Here is a 20,480-nt window from a genome sequence, read left to right as displayed (position 1 = left end):
ATTGATTATGGGGCGCACTTCTGTTATGTTGTCTATGACCTATAACACGTGAAATGGTTGTTGCTTGCCATACCGCCCTCTAGGGTTTTTAGGGTGTATAACTAACTAAATAAAATAAATAAATCGCTCGATCACCGATATTCTAAAAAACATTTTCTGTCTCTAACTTCAAAACTACAGAAAAGTAGCCTTTCAGTTTACCGAATAGCATCTATTCCCGTAAACATTGAAGAAATAATGATTTCGATGCTTCATAACTGTCTTGGTGATGATCCTTATGGTGGTACGCTTACGCGCAGGAAGTATTCATAAGGAACGCCAGTGCGTTGAGTAAAAGCGTGCTCTTATTTAATACTTGTGTGAATAGGAGTAATAAGCTTTATTTATCAAATGGGCCAGCGACATCTTCCCCATAAAAACATTTCTGCAGGCCCCAGGTCACTGTGAATGTTGACATTAGTGCGAATAACTATAAATAAATATAGCGACACGCCGTATTGCCCGCGCATGTCTACGACGTGGCAATCTCGCTTCCCACAACTATACGAATCGATGACACGACAGCGTATTTCTTGCTGGAATCACTGCACCGCAACTGATACTCCATAGTATACATAGTGTCCTGACTGTGGTCTAGTCGTTATGGCCCTCCGTCAGGTGGACACCCCAGATGTCGAGGTGCCTGCCGCGAACGGGGCTCTGTCTAGTCCGCGGAATTCGCCAAGAATGGCCACATACCGGTCTCACACTTGCAGTGCCGAGTTTGGGAACAAGCCCAGTGGCACATAATCAGTGTTGCGACCGGGAGGCCTAAGATGTGGGGCATCCTTTCAGCGTGGAGGAGTAAGGAAACGTTGTGCTGGGTTGGATATGCAAGATGTTTAAAACACAGGCGTTTATATTACATTAGGCACATGAGTTTTGGAAGAAATACACAAGTTCGTGAACAAGTTCCGGCAGTCCATCTCCTCACCAATCATCCGTACCCCTTTTAATCTCTCCGTTGTTATTGTGCAGTCGTATTCCCGCAATCCGGCGTCAGAAGAGGGATGACATCAGGTCTCACCAATCTGGAGAACGCTAGCCTATCTCCTAACGCGCATCACTCGGCACGAACAGGGGAGGGGACTGAGAAGCACACTGACACCGTCTCCGGCGCGGACGCATCAAGTTGAGCGGATTAAAGGTGATGGAAAGGAATGTCTCTTTCTGGCAGAGCCACTCCTGGTTGAACCCTTCCCGACAGAACACAGTTGAGGGCCATGGATCGCCACGGTCGGGGATGGCTCCGACATCGGGCCGTTCACCATTATCGCGCTCTCCGTCAACAACTATGTCCATAGAGCAGGCCGTTACCGGGAGCAAGTTGCCTATTCGAACACATAGCTAATTACTCACATTGTTTGCTCGGCGAGTTCGCAGACAGCACACACTGAGTTGCCCAATCTAACTTAATTATGAGGTTTTACGTACCAAAACAACTTTCTGATCATGAGGCACACCGTAGCCGGGGATTTCGCGAATTTGTACCTCCTGGGCTTATTGGTTGTGATTTGGTTGTGATTTCTGAGACGTTTTATACGTGAATTTACGTATAATTTTCTTTTTCATTGCAACAACTTCTGGGTATTACACGGTTAACGTGCACCTAAATCTAAGTACACGGGTGTTTTCTCATATCACCCCCACTGAAATGCGGCCGCCGTGGCCGTGATTGGATCCTGCGACCTCGTGCTTAGCAGCACAATGCCATAGCCACTAAGCAACAACGGCGGGTCTTGGCCCAATCTAGTAGACTACTTTGGTAATTGGTAAGTGAAAGAGGTTAGATATATACCGCAGACAGGGTAAGTTTTGTTTAGAAATGCTTCTTGCCTTAAATAAGGTTGAATACTGTAATCACGCACTCCAGCATGCATGGAGAAGGAAACGAAATCTAAACACAGATACAAGCTACTGCAGCTTGTTCGAACAGAACATCTGGAATCGTATGACTCATGTTGAGTATGCAAATTTGATGTCACTTTTTAATAGTTATAGACATCAAATAAACAGTTTATTTTTTCAATGTCTTCCTGGACTTCACATAAGTGAGGCCAAATGTGCAACATTACAGGAGAGCGTTCGATGTTGTGAGCTACATTTATTTCTTACAAAATGAAGAGGTACCTGGTTCTTGAGTTAACACCCTGGAGCATTCTCCACCTTTTCTCGGCAAAGTATTTCAGTTCCGTGTTTTTTGCAGGTTGTCTCGATCGTTGATTCGTTGTTATAGTGCTGCAAAATATGCAAACATGCCAGCTGCAATCACGCGTTTTAATAAAATGTTGTGCCTGGTACTTTGGATCAATCATGCATGTTTAACAAGCGCACACCTTAGTAGGGACAAGCATATTGACAAAAGACACGCACTAACTGTAAGTTACAACGCATGTGAATTTAGAATGAAGATATGCGCAGATCGTACCGCTTTTATGAGGCCATGAACGTCTTTGAGATCTTGCGGTGTATTCATGCAGTGAAATCGCAAGAATGCTTAAAGAAATATTTGTCCGCAGCAGTTCAGCTCTTCACTAATATACGGCTTCCAATCAATATTGCTATTTAGATCACAGTCAATGGCTGCAAAAATAGTATTAGAAACATGCCTGCCAACTCTTCCGAAATATTCTTAAAGTTACGGATTTGCGTTCGTTCTAAAGCTTTACGCAAAATAATTTTAAGCACCTAGCCGTTGTAGGTGCATCGTGGCGATGCTTTTGGTGCCTCTGGTCCTGCGATGTAAAGGAACAAGCAAGCTGGCGACATTCTTCGGCATATGGAGCCGCTCGGAAACTGTCGACGATTCCCAAGCATCTGGCCGGTATAATAGAATCGTGTTCATATTGCATGAAGTTTCGTGTCCGTAAAGGACAAAAAGAACCCTGTGGTGCTTTGCGCGGCAGTATTGTAAGCGTAGATGACGACGGGGGGGGGGGGGGGGGGGGGGGCAGATTGCGAATCCAATTCGGATGGTCATATGAACCATACCTGCCCAACAAGTCGACTAGGGTCACTTAAAACGCTCTGTCATCCCAGCAGTTTGAGGATGAAATGCCGTGGCAGTGCGGTGAAGGGTGCGACACTTGTATAGGAATGCTGAAATGACGTCGGAGAGGAAAACGTGACTGCTCTAGCTCAGTATTTATTGAGCTGCTCCATGGCGTAAAATCAGGTTTTCAAGGATAAAACCGAAGACGTCTTCCACTGTGGCAGATGATAGGGCTGAAGTTTCAGCATACAACGTGAGGTGGTCGACAGCAACAATAATCCCGCGGTGGAGTCTTGGAGTGTTGGGAAGCGGACCGTATAGCTGAATGCCGACCGCGCAGTCGAACGTTCGTGTGTGGCACGGAAAATGTTGCAAGGGGTCGGCTGTATGCTGAGGTGGCGTCTAGCGTGATTAATACATGAAGCTTGACCGAAGAAATTGCTGAACGAAACGGCACGTACGGTGTAAGTAGTACAGCAGCTGAAGGCCAGCTTATGTCTTCAATAGACCAGCGTTGCCCCAGCGTTGCCCCAGCAGAGCTGTCGGAGAATAACAGGCAACGACTTGTGGATGCTGGAGTTGTAGTTTTGCCAATACGGCAAGTTATCGCGAATGACGAAGTGCGCAGCTTGGCGAAGGAGCGTTCGACAGATCGCGCTGGCGATGGGCTAGACAGGGAGCCTAGAAGCGAAGGAATCCATGGGTCATTGCGCTACTCTGATGGCATGCGGGAAGTGTTGAGGGTGAATGCACCGCAGGTGGATATAGACGAGTGGACTGGAACAGAAGGTAGAAGTGACTAGGATTGAGGGTCCGCGTCTGAATGGTTTTGGCCTTAGTGATAAACAACATAGACGTCGTATCCTTGTAGGCGCGATGCCCAACGAGCGAACCGACAAGATGGATATTTTCGTGAAGCTAACCAGCATAGGGCATGATGGTCGGTGACGATGTCAAATGGACGCCCATACACATAAGGACAAAAGTTTTGATGGCCTACAAATGGCAGGAAATTTTTTCTCAGTAACCGTTTAGTTCGCTTCGCCTTTGGTAATGCTGCGGCTGGCATACGTGATGACGTACTCTTTGAAACCATCTTTGCATTGTGCAAGAACAGCGCCAAGCCTAACACCGCTAGTACATTGTGGATCTCAGTTGGAGCAGAGGGATCGAACTATCGCAGTGCTGGAGGCGTTATTTGCCTAGGGCGACGATAGCCGAGGCAGAACCTTAAGGAACCATTATTTTTTTAACGACGACCTCTGGAATGCCCAGGAACTGTTAGATGCCCGGATGATGCCACGCTAAAGTATGTAATCAACCTGCTGGTCGATGATCCGGCGTTCAGCGGCCAACACATGGTACGGACGCTGACGCAGTGGTGTTTTTGTTGACCGGTGTCGATACGGTTAACAACTGTGGACTCTCGACCCAAGGATGGTTGGCCATAGTCGAATGAGGCGCGAAAACACTGGCGGAGCCTGATAATTTCTGTGTGCTGAGCACCTATGAGTTCTTGACAGCACGAGCAGAGACGTCTACAGGGGCACCGGTGGCCGCGGGAGAAGTCACGGTCCAAATCGGAAGTGATGTCGTAGCACCTAGCATGATAGGTTGAGCTATGATAAAATGAAAATAAACACAAATTCATCATACGTGATTCCGAAGTAGGAATTATGTCTACTTGCAAAATTGATATTGACACGTGTACTTATATTTAACGGGCGAGCACGTTTCGAAGCCTAACAAATGTTATCGCATAGCGCGGGACGCGTCTGCATGTATCCGACGTTTCTGGAAAGTTATCGATGCTTCTACCCGGCTGTCTGTTGTCGCCGAACCTTGTGTTACCTGATTTCATCGCGTAACGCGAATGGTGTAGAACTTTGTGGAAGGCGTGCGGGTCCCAACAATTAATATGGAACATTCGATCACTGCTGTATAAAAGCCGACGCACTTGACCCGCTGATCAGATTTTCGACGATCGCCGACCGTGTTCGCCGCTATCGTTGGGCTATAAGTGTAGCCTGCTTTTGTGGGCACAGGTTCGCCCAATAAAAGTTAAAAAATTGTTGGGTTTTACGTGCCAAAACCACTTTCTGATTATGAGGCACGCCGTAGTGGGAGACTCCGGAAATTTCGACCACCTGGGGTTCTTTAACGTGCACCTAAATCTAAGTACACGGGTGCTTTCGCATTTCGCCCCCATCGAAATGCGGCCGCCGTGGCCGGGATTCGATCCCGCGACCTAGTGCTCAGCAGCCCAACACCATAGCCACTGAGCAACCACGGCGGGTCCAATAAAAGTTAGTTTTGTCTTTCACAGTATTTGCTACTGTGTTCTTCAACGTCACCACCACGTGACATCTGGTGGAAGTGCTTTTCGTTCATGTACCGGACGCCCCCGACAAGCCGTGATCCAAGCCCGGACCGCAAAGAGAACACCAACGTAGTCCCGGAGCATCGACCAAGCCGCCGTCTTCAACAGCTGCCCCTGGAGCACGGACTTCTACCTGAGAAGACCAAGAAGATTGTGGACAAGGCAACCCCAATGGCAGCCCCAGCGTCCCCCATCGTGCTGCAGTAGCCCAGGGAACCTCCGACGTTCCGCGGATCAACATTCGAGGACCCGGAAACCTGGCTTGAGACGTATGAGAAGGTCGGTACGTTTAACAGTTGGGACAGCGACGACAAGCTGCGGCATGTCTATTTCGCACTGAAAGACGCCGCCAGGACCTGGTTCGAGAATCGAGAAGCCACCTTAACGACGTGGGACCTGTTCCAAAGCGGCTTCTTGCAAACGTTTGCAAGCGTCGTGCGAAAAGATCGTGCCCAAGCACTACTAGAAACCAGAGTGTAGCTGCCAAACGAGACGATCGCGATCTTCACGGAGGAGATGGCCCGTCTTTTCCGGCACGCTGACCCGGAAATGTCAGAGGAGAAAAAAGTCCGCTTCCTGATGCGGGCCGTCAAGCAAGAACTTTTCGCAGGACTTATTCGTAACCCGCCGAAGACCGTAGCTGAGTTTTCTGCAGAGGCATCGACGATCGAGAAAACTCTGGAGATGCGCACCCGGCAATATAACCGCCAGGGGCTCACGCCGCAGTACGCCATCCAAGGACTGGATTCCGGCGACCTTCAGGAGACCATCAGGGCCACTGTGCGCGAAGAACTACGCAAGGTCCTACCTTCGTCGCAGCCCCAAGTGCCTTCGATCGCCGACATCGTGAAAGAAGAGGTGCAGCAATCGCTTGGAGTTCCCGAGCTGCAACCACAATTACCGCAGCCCCAGCCAGAAGCGATGACAAACGCCGCCGTCGCACGCCGTCAAGGTCCCCCTCAGCGACCACGCCAGGGCCCTGCAACGACGCAATTCCGTCGTCCGCCGCCGCCGCCAGCACGCCCCCCCCCCCCCCCCCCGTCGCCCAGCGCACCTACGCGAGGAAGACGGACATTTGGCGAGCCCCGACCACCGCCCGCTCTGCTATCACTGCGGAGAAGCCGGCCATGTGTATCGCCGATGCCCATACCGGGAGATGGGACTGCGAGGTGTCGCCGTCAACGCTCCGCGCCCGCAGCAAGGTGAACGCCCTCGCGATATCGCCGACTACCTCGCCGCTACTCAGTGGAGCTCTCGACGACCGTCGCGTTCGCCACCACCAGGCCGCTACCTGTCGCCGCAGCGCCGACCATACACTGGCCCAGCCCGGGTCCGGTCAGCGAGCCCATATCCGGAAAACTAAAACCAGCAACCGATGGAGGTGCGGTTGCTGTTCGTAGAACTGACGAGGATCCTCCGCCGCTGACGAAGACGACAAAGAAACCATCTCGACGACCTAATGACGACACGCCGCCGTCCCGACGAAGTCAGGAAGCCAAGACTACACCGACGAAAGACTGCTTGACGATGCGACGTTCCAGCTTCAGTTTAACACGACGTAGCCGTGATCCGACGCCAAGACCCAACTGCAACGCCAGACAAAGAACCACCGACCTCGACGTACTTCTCGACGGCCACGCAGTCACTGCCTTAGTCGACACAGGGGCCGATTACTCCGTAATGAGTGGACACATCGCCGCCCAGTTGAAGAAGGTTAAGACTGCATGGGAGGGCCCCCAAATTCGGACCGCTGGAGGACACCTCATCACGCCGACTGGAATCTGCACGGCAAGAATAACCGTTCATGACCGGACTTACCCTGCCACCTTCGTTATCCTCCAACAGTGTTCACGAGACGTCATTCTCGGCATGGACTTCCTGAACCATCACGGCGCAATCATAGACCTGAAGTCAAAATCGATAACGCTGTCGGAAGATCAAGCGATACCGCCGGAGAGCTTTCGCAGTCACCACGCCTTGAGTGTTCTCGAAGATCAAGTGAGCATCCCGCCTCGCTCGAGCATTGTTATTTCGGTCGGCACCGAAACACCCGCTGACGTAGAAGGCGTCATCGAAGGCGACCAACGTCTACTGCTAGACCGTGAAGTTTGCGTCGCAAGAGGGATCGCTCGACTGCATGGAGGGAAAACTGAAGTGTTGCTGACAAACTTCTGCCAAGAGTTCAAGCACATCAACAAGGGCACGACGATCGCGTACATCGAGGAAATTCTGGAAAGCAGTAATGCGTTTGTCGTCTCGGATTCCGCCGCATCTACCTGGACGACGATGGTTCCCGAACCAGACTACGACACTAATCCAAGTCTCCGCGTGATTAGGCAACAGCAGCTCAGAAGTCTGCTTCGACGATAAAAAGGCTGCTTTTCGACGTCATCGAGGATTCGACAAACACCAGTCGCCAAGCATCGCATAATCACCGAGGAGTGCGGTCGACCACTCCGCCAGAGCCCTTACCGAGTTTCGCCGCGAGAACGTGCAGCTATAAGAGAACAAGTCGACGAAATGCTGTGCAACGACATCATCCAGTCGTCGAAAAGCCCGTGGGCATCCCCTGTTGTCCTGGTAAAGAAAAAGGACGGAACCCTACGTTTCTGCGTCGATTATCGTCGTCTGAACAAGATCACGAAGAAGGACGTATACCCCCTCCCACGAATAGGCGACGCATTGGATCGGCTCTGCAACGCTAAATACTTCTCGTCGATGGACCTCAAGTCTGGCTATTGGCAAATAGAAGTCGACGAAAGAGATCGTGAAAAGACGGCCTTCATCACCCCAGACGGCCTCTACGAGTTCAAGGTTATGCCATTCGGGCTGTGCTCGGTGCCTGCAACGTTCCAGCGCGTCATGGACACGGTGTTAGCAGGATGGAAGTGGCAGACCTGTCTCGTTTAGTTGGATGACGTCGTCGTCTTCGCTGGAAATTTCGACGATCTCCTCAGGTGGCTTGCGACAGTACTAAAGGCCATCAAGTCGTCAGGGCTTACTCTGAAGCCGGAAAAATGCCGCTTCGCTTACGATGAGCTTCTGTTCCTAGGCCACGTAATCAGCAAATCTGGTGTCCGTCCAGACCCGCAAAAGATAGCCGCTATCACACTGTTCCCGCAACCCATCAACAAGAAGGCAGTGCGTAGATTCCTTGGCATGTGTGCCTACTACAGGCGCTTTGTCAAGAACTTTTCACGCATCGCCGAGCCTTTGACACGTCTAACTAAATGTGATGTTGGCTTCAAGTGGGAAACACCGCAGGCCGACGCCTTTGAAGAACTCAAACGACGCATGCAGTCGCCGCCGGTACTTGCGCACTTTGACGAGTACGCCGATACTGAAATCCATACTGATGCCAGTAGCCTAGGCCTCGGTGCCGTTCTAGTCCAGAGAAGAAACGGAGTCGAACAGGTGATAGCTTACGCTAGCCGGTCGCTGTCAAAAGCGGAAGGCAACTATTCTACGACCGAAAAGGAATGCCTCGCCATCGTTTGGGCTACAGCTAAATTTCGCCCTTATCTTTATGGCAGGCCATTCAAAGTCGTCAGTGACCATCACGCGTTGTGTTGGCTAGCGAATATAAAGGATCCTTCAGGACGACTGGCGCGGTGGAGCCTCAGACTACAAGAATACGACATCACTGTAAGCTACAAGTCCGGACGAAAACACTCCGATGCCGATTGCCTATCACGCGCACCCATCGACCCACCACCGCAAGATTACGAGAATGACGACGCCTTCCTTGGAATGATAAGCGCGGAAGACTTCGCTGAACAGCAACGGGCAGATCCGGAGCTAAAAGGCCTCGTCGAATATTTGGAAGGGCGCACCGACGTTGTCCCCAGGGCATTTAAGCGCGGATTATCTTCCTTCACGCTTCAAAACAATCTACTCGTGAAGAAGAACTTCTCACCAGTCCGCGCCAATTACCTCCTTGTTGTCCCGTCAGGACTTCGTCCAGAAGTATTGCACGCCCTACATGACAATCCGACCACTGGACACCTCGGATTTTCCCGGACACTATCGAGGATACAAGAAAAGTATTACTGGCCGCGCCTGACCGCCGACGTCGCCCGTTATGTCAGAACATGCCGAGACTTACTACAACCAATCGAGCCTCCTTGCCGACCATTCCAGCAGATCGGAATGGACTTGCTGGGACCCTTTCCGACGTCAATAACCGGAAATAAGTGGATCGTCGTGGCGACGGACTACCTCACCCGCTTCGCTGAAACAAAAGCACTGCCGAAAGGTAGCGCAGCCGAAGTGGCGAAATTCTTTGTCGAAAACATCCTGCTGCGACATGGCGCCCCAGAAGTCCTCATCACCGACCGAGGAACGGCCTTTACAGAGGAGCTCACCCAAGCCATTCTGAAATACAGTCAGACAAGGCACAGGAGGACAACGGCCTACCACCCGCAGACGAATGGTCTTACGAAGCGGCTGAATAAGACCCTCGCCGACATGCTAGCGATGTACGTCGACGTCGAACACAAGACCTGGGATGCCGTCCTGCCGTACGTAACATTCGCTTACAACACGGCGGTGCAAGAAACATCACAGATCACGCCATTCAAGCTGGTGTACGGCAAGAACCCGACGACGACGCTCGACGCCATGCTGCCGCACGTCACTGACGAGGAGAACTTTGATGTCGCTACCTACCTCCAGCGTGCCGAAGAAGCCCGACAGCTCGCCCGCCTGCGGATCAAGAACCAGCAGAGGACCGACAGCCGACACTACAATCTCCGACGACGCTTCGTCCAGTACCAGCCCGGCGACCGTGTTTGGGTGTGGACCCCGATACGCCGACGAGGACTCAGTGAAAAACTACTGCGACGATATTTCGGACCCTACAAGGTCATCCGACGTATTGGCGCACTGGACTGTGAGGTCGTGCGAGACGGCATTTCGCATTCACAGCGACGCCGCGCACGATCTGAAGTGGTCCGCGTGGTGCGTCTTAAACCTATTTACGGACGCTAACGAACTTCCTTATTTTGTTGTTTTCTTTGCTAGGAGTGCTTTTCTTTTATTACTTTCGTTTGTTTGCAGCATCGGGTCGATGCTTTTCAAGAGGGGCGTATTGACACGTGTACTTATATTTAACGGGCGAGCACGTTTCGCCGCCCAACAAATGTTATCGCACAGCGCGGGACGCGTCTACATGTATCCGAAGTTTCTGGAAAGTTATCGATGCTTCTATCCGCTGTCTGTTGTCGCCGAACCTTGTGTTATCTGATTTCATCGCGTGACTCGAATGTTGTAGAACTTTGTGGAAGGCATGCGGGTCCCAACGATTAATCTGGAACATTCGATCACTGCTGTATAAAAGCCGACGTACTTGACCCGCTGATCAGATTTTCGACGATCGCCGACCGTGTTCGCCGCTGTCGTTGTGCTATAAGTGTAACCTGCTTTTGTGGGCACATGTTCGCCCAATAAAAGTTAGTTTTGTCTTTCACAGCATTTGCTACTCTGTTCTTCAACGTCACCACCACGTGACAATATGCATATATGAGCTTTGCTTTGAACAGTAATAGAAAAATTTGCGGCATCAAAAACGTTCTAGTCTACTGAGTAATTACTGAGTAATTCTTGCTGATGAAAGGCAATTTTATGTATGCTCAACTAAAAGCGGAATGGACTGATCTCAATAAGGATGGTGCTTGTAGTCTCGCTTATCTAAAATACATCCTGCGAGCTATTGCTCCCGCGTTTCTAATATTTCTCGAGTCTGCAACTGGCAGCAGCTTTACTGAATATGCAAGAAACACAGGCACAGCTTTAAAGCTGTAATCAAGAGTCGCAGATCCTCGAAATTTCATTTCCTAGTCATTAGCTTTCTTGCAATACCCTTGTCGTGAAAACAGGTCCCACGTTTATGAAGGCGCAGTTATATACAGTATCAGGCAAGGGTATTCAGGAGCTAGCTAAACTTCAGTGACGGTCACACTGTAGTGACATTCCTTTTATTCCAGCGAACAGGGCCTGTCTGAAAGTATAATTGTACAGTGTCCTTTTTTAAAAAGCGCATCCACACGAGAGAACAAATCCGCGCTTCTCATGCCACAAGGCACATGACATAGCAACACGTTGCGGATTGATATTGGCAGTGCCTGGTCCTTGGCACATATATACGGAAAACGAGGAGCTTTTTCTGACATTTCTACCCTTGCGTGAAACAATACGGGCAAAACTTCTAATCTTTTCCGTATTTATCAAGTGCTGACCTTTAACCAGCTAGGCGATTTCTAAAGAATAAAAAATCAGCGACGATTTACCGTAAAAGGCAAGAGAAATGCGTTAGCCTTACGTCGCTCATGTTTGAGATCCCGGTTCCATGATTTAAACCGCGTGCACTATATTGCAAACTGTTGGTCAGGAGCTGACTATACACACATGCTGCCCCTTCGATCGCTTGCTCCCTTTCTTCTCTCGTGTATATATATATATATATATATATATATATTATACATGTATGTATGTTATACATGTGTGTATGTATGTATATATCCAACAGCATTTTAGTAATCTAATGGTTGTGTCTGCGTTTTCGAAAATACCAGCTTACGCCTTTTATCTATGGCCACCGTTGGGCACGGCTCTTGCCACCATCACCATGCCCAAAGCGTTATTTTCTGAGTCATAGATGACGATACGCTAAAGCATTTTTGATGCATAACCCCACACGACGTCAAAATGTGGATTTCTCTCGGATAAATGTTCCGTTTGGATTTATGAGCTATAATGTGTCATGTTGTGAACTCGTGACAACAGGCCTGAAGACGTCAACGCACTGCAGTCTTAACTCGAATACATGAACTGAAGCATTTTGTTTGGCCTTAACTATACGCGGCCAAATAAATGTGAGCAAATAGAATCAGAAATGAATTGTATGAATGTACCAATGCCGACCATTATCGCTTATTTAGCTTTTTTTGCAGTAATAAACGGAAAGTCAACTTACCATACAACGGGTTCCTTCTTTGTGATAGCCAAACTCTACCCTGTTTTGAGTCTTATTGAAGCAAAGATATGTGCATCCTAGCTGCGGACGCTCATTTGCTCTCTAAAGTAAGCAAAAATGAACAACCATCTTATCATTGAAATTGCAGTGCAACTGTAGAATACGAACAATTCAACCTGCGGTGTTGTTGCGCATAGTTAGGATGGACAGAGCACGTTCATATCGACCGCGAAAAAATCGAAATCATAAATGGCATAAATTGACAAAACTAAAGCATGTATATTAACTTATTCATGCAGTATTTTATCCTTAACATTGTTTGGCTTTTCGTTTAATCTAGTATCCCTGCATATATTGGTCAAAATACGCGAGACTGAACAAGAGAGCGAATATAGGCCGCCTAATGTGCAGTCGAACCTAATACATTCATATTAGGGTGAACTTAAAGCCACCATATCAGCACCCAAAATCGCTACGCTTGATATATTCATGGCTGAGGCTGTGTACTTGTTTTTTAATGACAGCCAATCATTCACTTAGATGCATTACTTCCCAATATTATCGCTGCGGTCTCTAGGCCCATGACAAACAAACCAATATTGGGCGAATCGCGATGACGCCCTCTAAAGGTTGATAATCGGAAATCCCAAGTCCTCACCGAAAAGGCGAAATTGTAAAAGAATCTTCGCACGTCATGTTAGCAACGCGCTCATTCGTTATAACTGCTCGAACAGGGCGGTTCCCTCGCTGCCTTCACATATGTGCAGACTTAGCTTTCTTCACGGCTTGCGAAAAGCAGGAAACAGCGGCTACATTGCGGCCGCTCCAAATCTTTCTTTGCTTCTCGGTGCAGATGGTATCGATGTGCGTCACTGGCGAGCCACCAACACAGCCTGATGCGTCATCAGACCTTTGGTGCCTGGCGCCTCTGCGCAGCCCAGTGCTATAGCCAGAACAATGTTGCCCGGCCACATCAAAGGGAAGCCCTTGCAACGTCACCTCACTTTCCATGGATTCAGCATCGCCATCGTCCCTGACATCATCGGATTAGCTGCCTTTAAAGACCGGGCTCTCATCATTCTTCTTCAGTGGGCCGGAAAGGTCGGCTACAATGCGGACGTTTCGAATCTTTCTTTACTTCTCGATGTAGGTCAGTCCTAGCGCTGCTTTGCACTGGAAACGCTCTAGCAATACTAGCTTGCTGCTCTTTCCAGTTTGCAGGGACAACATGGCCTCAATTAGAACATGACCGGGGTCGTTGGAGAAGTATGGGAGAGACCTTTGCCCTGCAGTGCGCGTAGCCAGGCTGCTGCAGCTGCTGCTACTACTGATGATGATGATGATGATAATGATGATGTCTCCTACATATTCTTTTTCAGCCCCACTCTTACAGTCTCTATGCTAAATTACTCAGTCATTTGTTGTAGCTCGTCCCCAGTGCTGCTGAACAGGACTATCTCATCGGCAAATCGAAGGTTGCTGAGATATTCGTCGGTGATCCTCAATCCTACGCCTCCCCAGTTTAGTAGCTTCAATTGTTCTTTCAATCACGCAGTGAATAGCATTGGAGAGATTGTTTCTCCTTGTCTGATACCTTTATTTATAGGTATCTTCTACTTTTTTTGCGCAGAATTAAGCTATCTGTGGAAGCTGTATAGATATTTTCCAGGATATTTAAGTACACTTCCTGTACTCCTCGATTACGTAATGCCTCTATGACTATGAGTACCTCTACGGAATCAAATGCCTTTTCGTAATCTATAAATACCTTATAGACAGGCTGATTGTATTCTGCAGATTTCTCGATTGCCTGATTTATGACACAGATGTGATCCATTGTAGAGAATCCCTTCCTGATGCCAGCCTGTTCCCTTGGTTTACTAAAGTCCATTGTTGCCCTTATTCTATTGGATATTATTTTGGCAAATATTTTATATTATACTGGGAGCAAGCTGATGGGCCTATAAATTTTTAAATCTTTAACGTCTCCCTTTTTGTGGATTAGTATAATGTTTGCATTCTGCAACGTTTCTGGGACCCTTGCAGTCGATAGACACTTCGTATGAAGAGCCGCCAGTTTTCCAAGCATTATGTCTCATCCATCTTTGATTAAATCGACTCTTATTGCATCTTCTCCTGCCACTCTTCCTCGTTTCATGTCTTGCAGGACCCTTCAGGCCTCACCGCTAGTTATAGGAGGAGTTTCGGTATCCTGTTCATTATTGTTTGTAATTGAGGTATCCTGATTCCTGTGCTTACTGTACAGATCAGTATAAAATTCTTCCGCTGTTTTTGCTATATCTTCGAGATTAATTATGATACTACCCTGCTTATATTTTAGTGCATACATCTTGCTTTGTCCTATGCCAAGTTTCTTTCTCACTGATTTCAGGCTGCGTTCATCTTTTACGGCTTCTTCAGTCTTTCTTACGTTATAGCTTCGAATATCCATTATTTTCGCCTTGCTGATCAGTTTTGACAGTTCCGCTAATTCTCTCTTATCTCTTGAGTTGGATACTTTAATTTTTCGTCGTTTCTTTATCAGGTTATTTGTTACTTGGGAGAGCGTGCCTACTGGTCGCCTTGGTGCCTTGCCTTCCACTTCAATTGCTGCCTCTAAAGCCAACCTAGTTACGGTTTCATTCATTGCTCTATGTCATCATCATCTCTCTCTTCTAAGGCTACATATTTGTTTGCAAGCACCAGCCTGAATTTTTTTCCTTTTACCCTGACTGCCTGTAGGTTGACTTGTTTCTTCTTGACGAAATTTGCTCTTTCTCACTTAAATTGAGGTGAATCCTAGCCCTCACTAACCTATGATCACTGCACTTTACCCTGCTTATCACTTCTACTTCCTGCACTTTGCTGCCATGAGTCAATTTCATTTCTTGTTGCACCATTAGGGATTTTCCAGGTCCACTTTCTGTTGCTACGCTTCTTGAAAACTGTGTTCACTATTCAAAGCTTATTCCTTTCTGCGAATTCTACCAGCATCTCTCCTCTAGCGTTCCTAAAATCGACGCCGTAGTTGCCAATTGCTTTCTCCCCAGCCTGCTTTTTCCCCACTTTTGCATTGAAGTCGCCTATTATTATAGTATACTGAGTTTGCATTTTTGGCATCGCTAATTTCACATCTTCATAAAACTGATCTACTTCCTCATCATCGTGACTGGATGTTGGAGCGTAGACTTGTACTACCTTTATTCTATACCTCTTATAAGCTGGATTACGACTACAGCTACTCTCTTTTTAATGCTGTAGATCTTGTAAATGTTGCCCCCTATTTCCTTATGGACTAGCAACCCTACCCCATATAGCTTCTTATCTAGGAGACCTCTATAGGAGAGGACATGCCCGTTATTCAGCAATGTAAAAGCGTCACCATTTCTTCCAACCTCAGTAATGCCAATGATATCCCAAACGATGTCTGACAATTCCACAAAGAGTCCTGCTAAGCTAGCCTCACACGAAAGGGTTTGGGTGTTAAACGTTGCAAAGGTCAGTTTCCATTGGCGGCCTGTCCGGATACAGAGATTCTTAGCACCCTCTGGTCTTAGTACACTGATCTTAGTGCGCTTGTCTTAGCACACTGGTCCTAGATTACATAATTTATTCGCTCGTCATCATAAATTAGTGAGTCACCTAGCCTGCGACACATTAAGCGACTCCATCAACTTAATATTCAAGATCGGCGCTCTTCCTAGGTTTTCTAAGAAAGCAAAAGTAATTCCTGTTTTAAGAAGGTTGACAGACATGTCATATTTAATTACGGTTATTATTATATTACTAAAGTCATTAGTAAAGTTATAGATCTTTTGGGAGTGCTTTAAGAAATTAGAAAACTCAGTTGAATATAATAACCACCCCTCAATCCGGATGAGCAACAAGCCTGATCATTTTTTATTTGGGAAGTTTTATTAAATGCTATTGATCCTGGATGTCTAGTCCCTTATATAATTTTTATTTTAGTAAGTCTATCATGGCCCTCCATTAAAATTTGGAAAGTCGTATTTACTGAACAGGCAACAAATATTTAGCTGTGGGGGCTGTTCTCACATAAAGGCATTTAAGCAATACGTGTCTCAGGGCACTATTTTAGGTACGCTGCTCTTTATGATCTATGTTAATGACTTGCTTAAGCCATAAGTAGATATTCTTGTCGTTTTACATGCTGATGACTCTGCTGCAACAACATCTGATTCTTGTTTTACTTCTTTAACTCTGAAACGAAATACTGTTTTAATACAAAGGTATCGCTGCTTTTCTGCTAATGAATTGTACCTTAACCCAAACTAAGTACATTGTTTTCAGATCCCCACACAGCCACATACCTAACACTAAATCTTTACCTGTTGGATTACATCATATCAGTATCACTGAATCTGTAGCATTTCACTTGTACAAATAGGTATCAACCTTAAGATTCATAGCCACATTCATCACTTCAAATGCAAGACTGCATTTGCTATCAGAGCACTCAGCAAAACACGACCATATTTTTCTGAACACACCATTTGGTCATTGTACTTCGCCTTTATAGATAGTCGAATTCACTGTGGGATAGATACTTGGGAAAGCGTGTACAAATGTCACATTTTACCGGTTCAGCCCATTCAAATTCGAGCAATTCGCATGATCCCTAGGACTTCGAACTACACGTGTGTAGACTACTTCCGCCGTGATAGCCAGATTCTTTCAGTGGATCAAATATTTTGTTTTAACTTGCTTATTGTTTTCTGTAACTTAGTAACAAACCAGTTAAAATACATCTGTTATACTTAACATGCTTAAATATAGTAATGCTGCGAGATTTGCTATAAAAACATTTTACTCCCAGAGCTCACATTAATTACGGACAAATTACTTGAGCATACACAACAATAAAAGAATAGAATAATTTATCTAACTATAAAATTATCGTCATCGGCATCTTCAAAATCTTCACTTAGACCATATAGAGTACATTGAGCGATTTTTATTTATAATCCCTTTTATTGTGTAGCGTGGATTCAGGAACGGCATGTGAACCACTACTCAACTCAGTACGACGGTTCATGACTTTCTCAGCATACTGGATAACTCGGGGCAGATCGATGCTCTTTTTCTGGTTATGGCGACAGCTTTTGACAAGGTACCGCATTCAAAGCTTCTTTATAAATTGCAGTTGATTGGTCTGCCGCTGTACCATGTAGAATGGGTCACAGCACACTTAAGTGGTAGAACGCAGTCTCTTGATGTGAATGGCGCCCTTTCTGAATCGCTTGCTGTTACTTCCGGTGTTCCTCAAGGTAGTGTGTTAGGACCTTTGCTGTTTTTAATATATATAAATGATTTAGTAAATATAATTCCACGATCAGTGTCAATAAGAATGTTCGCAGTTGACGGCGTTGTAATTGGACCCTAACAATAAGAAAGACCTCTATCAATTAAAGTTCGTTCAGAGAAAGGCAGTAGGTTTCATTTTTCATAAATACAGAAAGTCAGACTCGCCAACACAGCTTATGAAGGACAATAATATCCTGTTGCTTAGTACACATAGAAAACTGAACCGCATTTTTTTTGCTTCATAAAATTTTGGCAGGAAAGCTTAGCATTGCTCCCCCCCTCTTTCCTAAGGCACTCCACTACTCGAACGACCCGCCATTATAGGGAATACTCACTACAGCCTATATTAGCTAAAACAAACTCACATTAAGCAGAGTTTCTTCCCTCAAACAATAGCTGATTGTAACGCGCTTCCTAAATCGGTTTTTCGCTCTCCTGACGTGGAACAGGCCCTTCAAAATTTGTTTCTTCAGTAGAAAGGAAACAAATTTCTTATGAGAAATTTCAATGTTCATTGCTTTCGTTTCAGCTCTGTCAGCTTTTAATTTTTGATTCTGTTGTATGTCACATGCAATGTAATTTTTTCCAATTTTTTCTACAAGTACGTGCTGTTATGATTTGCGTGTTCATGCCCCTATTGCTTGGGCCAATCGGCCTGCAGTATTTTGAAATAAATAAATAAATAAATAAGGTATTGTGTTTTGAAACTGCACTCTTATATGTAAAATTTGTTACTTGTGTCCTTGCCTCCTAGATTACTACCTTTACTTCAGAATTAATAATTCTGTTCGAATTTATATTTTTATGCATTTACATTTTATAATAGCAGTTATGCTGCTTCTAATGTATTAACTCTGTGTTTCTTGTTGAGGGTACCAGTGCAGCCTTTAACTTTGGGACCCCTCCAGTGTAATATACAACCTGTATGTTCTGTTTTTAACAAATAAACCATTATTGAAAATTAAAATAGTCCTACTAAAGTAGACGTGCGCATGTAATCTTCAAGGTTACATCGGTGGTTCGACCACGAAGACGCATAGGCAGATTATGTTACCTTTGCACGCAAAATTCAGCACCATAGCGTTTAAGACGCCATACTGGGCGATACCTTTCATTGCCTTTTATCATTGTGAAAAACAACGGATTAATAAATGGTCGACAAAAAATACGTTTCGCAGCACATTTCGGCAAGAAAGGCCTGCGCGCATGAGCGGCGAAGAAATGCTTTTATTTATGCCTCACCTTTAGTAAAGCTACTTTTTTCCACATAATCACATAATCGTTTACACAATATACACGCGCTCACTCACGCGTGCGCGAATATATATATATATATATATATATATATATATATATATATATATATATATATATATATATATATATATATATATATATATATGCGTGTGTGTGTGTGTGTGCCAGTTTAAGTACAACCAGTATTTTTAACAGTAGTAGGAAATCAACACATGCTGCTCGTAGACATGGTTATGAGCTATGGGGGAATGTGATACGCGCAAAAGAAAATGATTTTTTTACTCTACCTAACTTTGCCAATATGCTATGTTTATGTTAGACATTTGAAAACATGCGCATTCGATGACCACTTCATTTTGTAGCTGATTCCTAAAGAGACGTCTGTGTTCCAATATATTAAACAAATTTCACTTTCGGCACGCTGATTCTGCATGCAAAGGTGACAGTCGCCTACACTGTGACCACCCTTCCCCATAAACCATGTCGTACCCGTAGAGACTTGCCGGTCCAAACGCCGTGCGAAGCTGACTGCGACTTCATTCATGGTCTTGGCTGACCAAATCAGTGCTCGCTGGCCCTTTCCCCCACAATAGCAACGTCTTATGTGGCATCTTTCCATCTGTTGATATTCCTGCTTATGAATGCAAAAGTAACGCATTCGACGTCGCATTTCATAACGCGTAACTAGCAACAACCGCTATAAGTGCATATAACAAAATGAAATTACTTTCGAATGTTCTTTCTGTATTGATCAAATAACAATATACTCATGTGATCAGTATTTTAATAATTTTCTGAATGGTTATAAAAATATTGCACCACGAAGTGCATAAGCAGCTGTAACATTAACCCTTGCTGAGCTACAATAGCATTTTCACCACTTCTACTTAAGCTACAGAGAGTTCAAATTTGAAGGCCCTGTAAGTACACCAGGATACCCAAACAGTCCCTCAACACACACACACGCACACACACACACACACACAAATTTGTGACTTTTATATCTTACCTTCTGCGGAGGCAACACTCCTGCGCATCCATGTGGTACGTTGGGTAGAGTACACTTGCCATCTTGACACTTTCCTGCTCTATTGGCGTATTCTCCGTCGTATCCAACGGCCACCATCTAAAGCGGTGCCACGGGAAAAATTTAAAATAATGCATCGTATGGTGTTATGCGTTCCGACGCTGCATAACCGGCTATGAGGGACGTCGTATTAGAAAAATTTCGCTTAATTTCGTCAACCTTGGTGTCCTAACATGCACAAATTGCAACGTACATGAGCGTAGCTCCATTATGCACCTACCGGAATGCAAACGCCGAGGACGGGAATTGAGCCTGCAACTTTGTGTGCAGCAGCGGAGCGCTTCATCAATCATACTCAATAAATTTTGGTATCGAAGTATGATATTCATTAGGAGTAGGAGACATATGCACACATTTCATTTCAATCACCCACATTTGTCAAAAGTCAACGAAGCTTCACCAAGTTGTTGAGATTTCGCCTAAATCA

At 46.1% G+C, this 20,480-nt stretch overlaps 1 long non-coding RNA gene across 2 annotated transcripts in view; it reads right to left on the bottom strand.

The window, feature by feature from the left end:
- Positions 1–2,128: 2,128 nt before the first annotated feature.
- LOC126537720 (uncharacterized) overlaps positions 2,129–20,480 on the bottom strand; it is a 38,860-nt gene continuing 20,508 nt past the window's right edge. The window contains exons 5-7 of one of the 2 annotated variants that reach the window (XR_011893643.1): positions 19,976–20,092; positions 12,385–12,486; positions 2,129–2,277 (exon numbers count right to left, since the gene is read on the bottom strand). This is a non-coding gene — a long non-coding RNA (uncharacterized lncRNA). The remainder of the gene's footprint in view (positions 2,278–12,384; positions 12,487–19,975; positions 20,093–20,480) is intronic. The other variant, XR_011893644.1, reaches the window with a different exon arrangement.

Source organism: Dermacentor andersoni, chromosome 4 (genome assembly GCF_023375885.2).
Source record: "Dermacentor andersoni chromosome 4, qqDerAnde1_hic_scaffold, whole genome shotgun sequence".
In the NCBI taxonomy this organism is placed as follows: Eukaryota; Metazoa; Arthropoda; class Arachnida; order Ixodida; family Ixodidae; genus Dermacentor; species Dermacentor andersoni.
The sequence above is the reverse complement of the archived record's forward strand: the minus strand, read 5'-3'. Positions and strand labels throughout refer to the sequence as shown.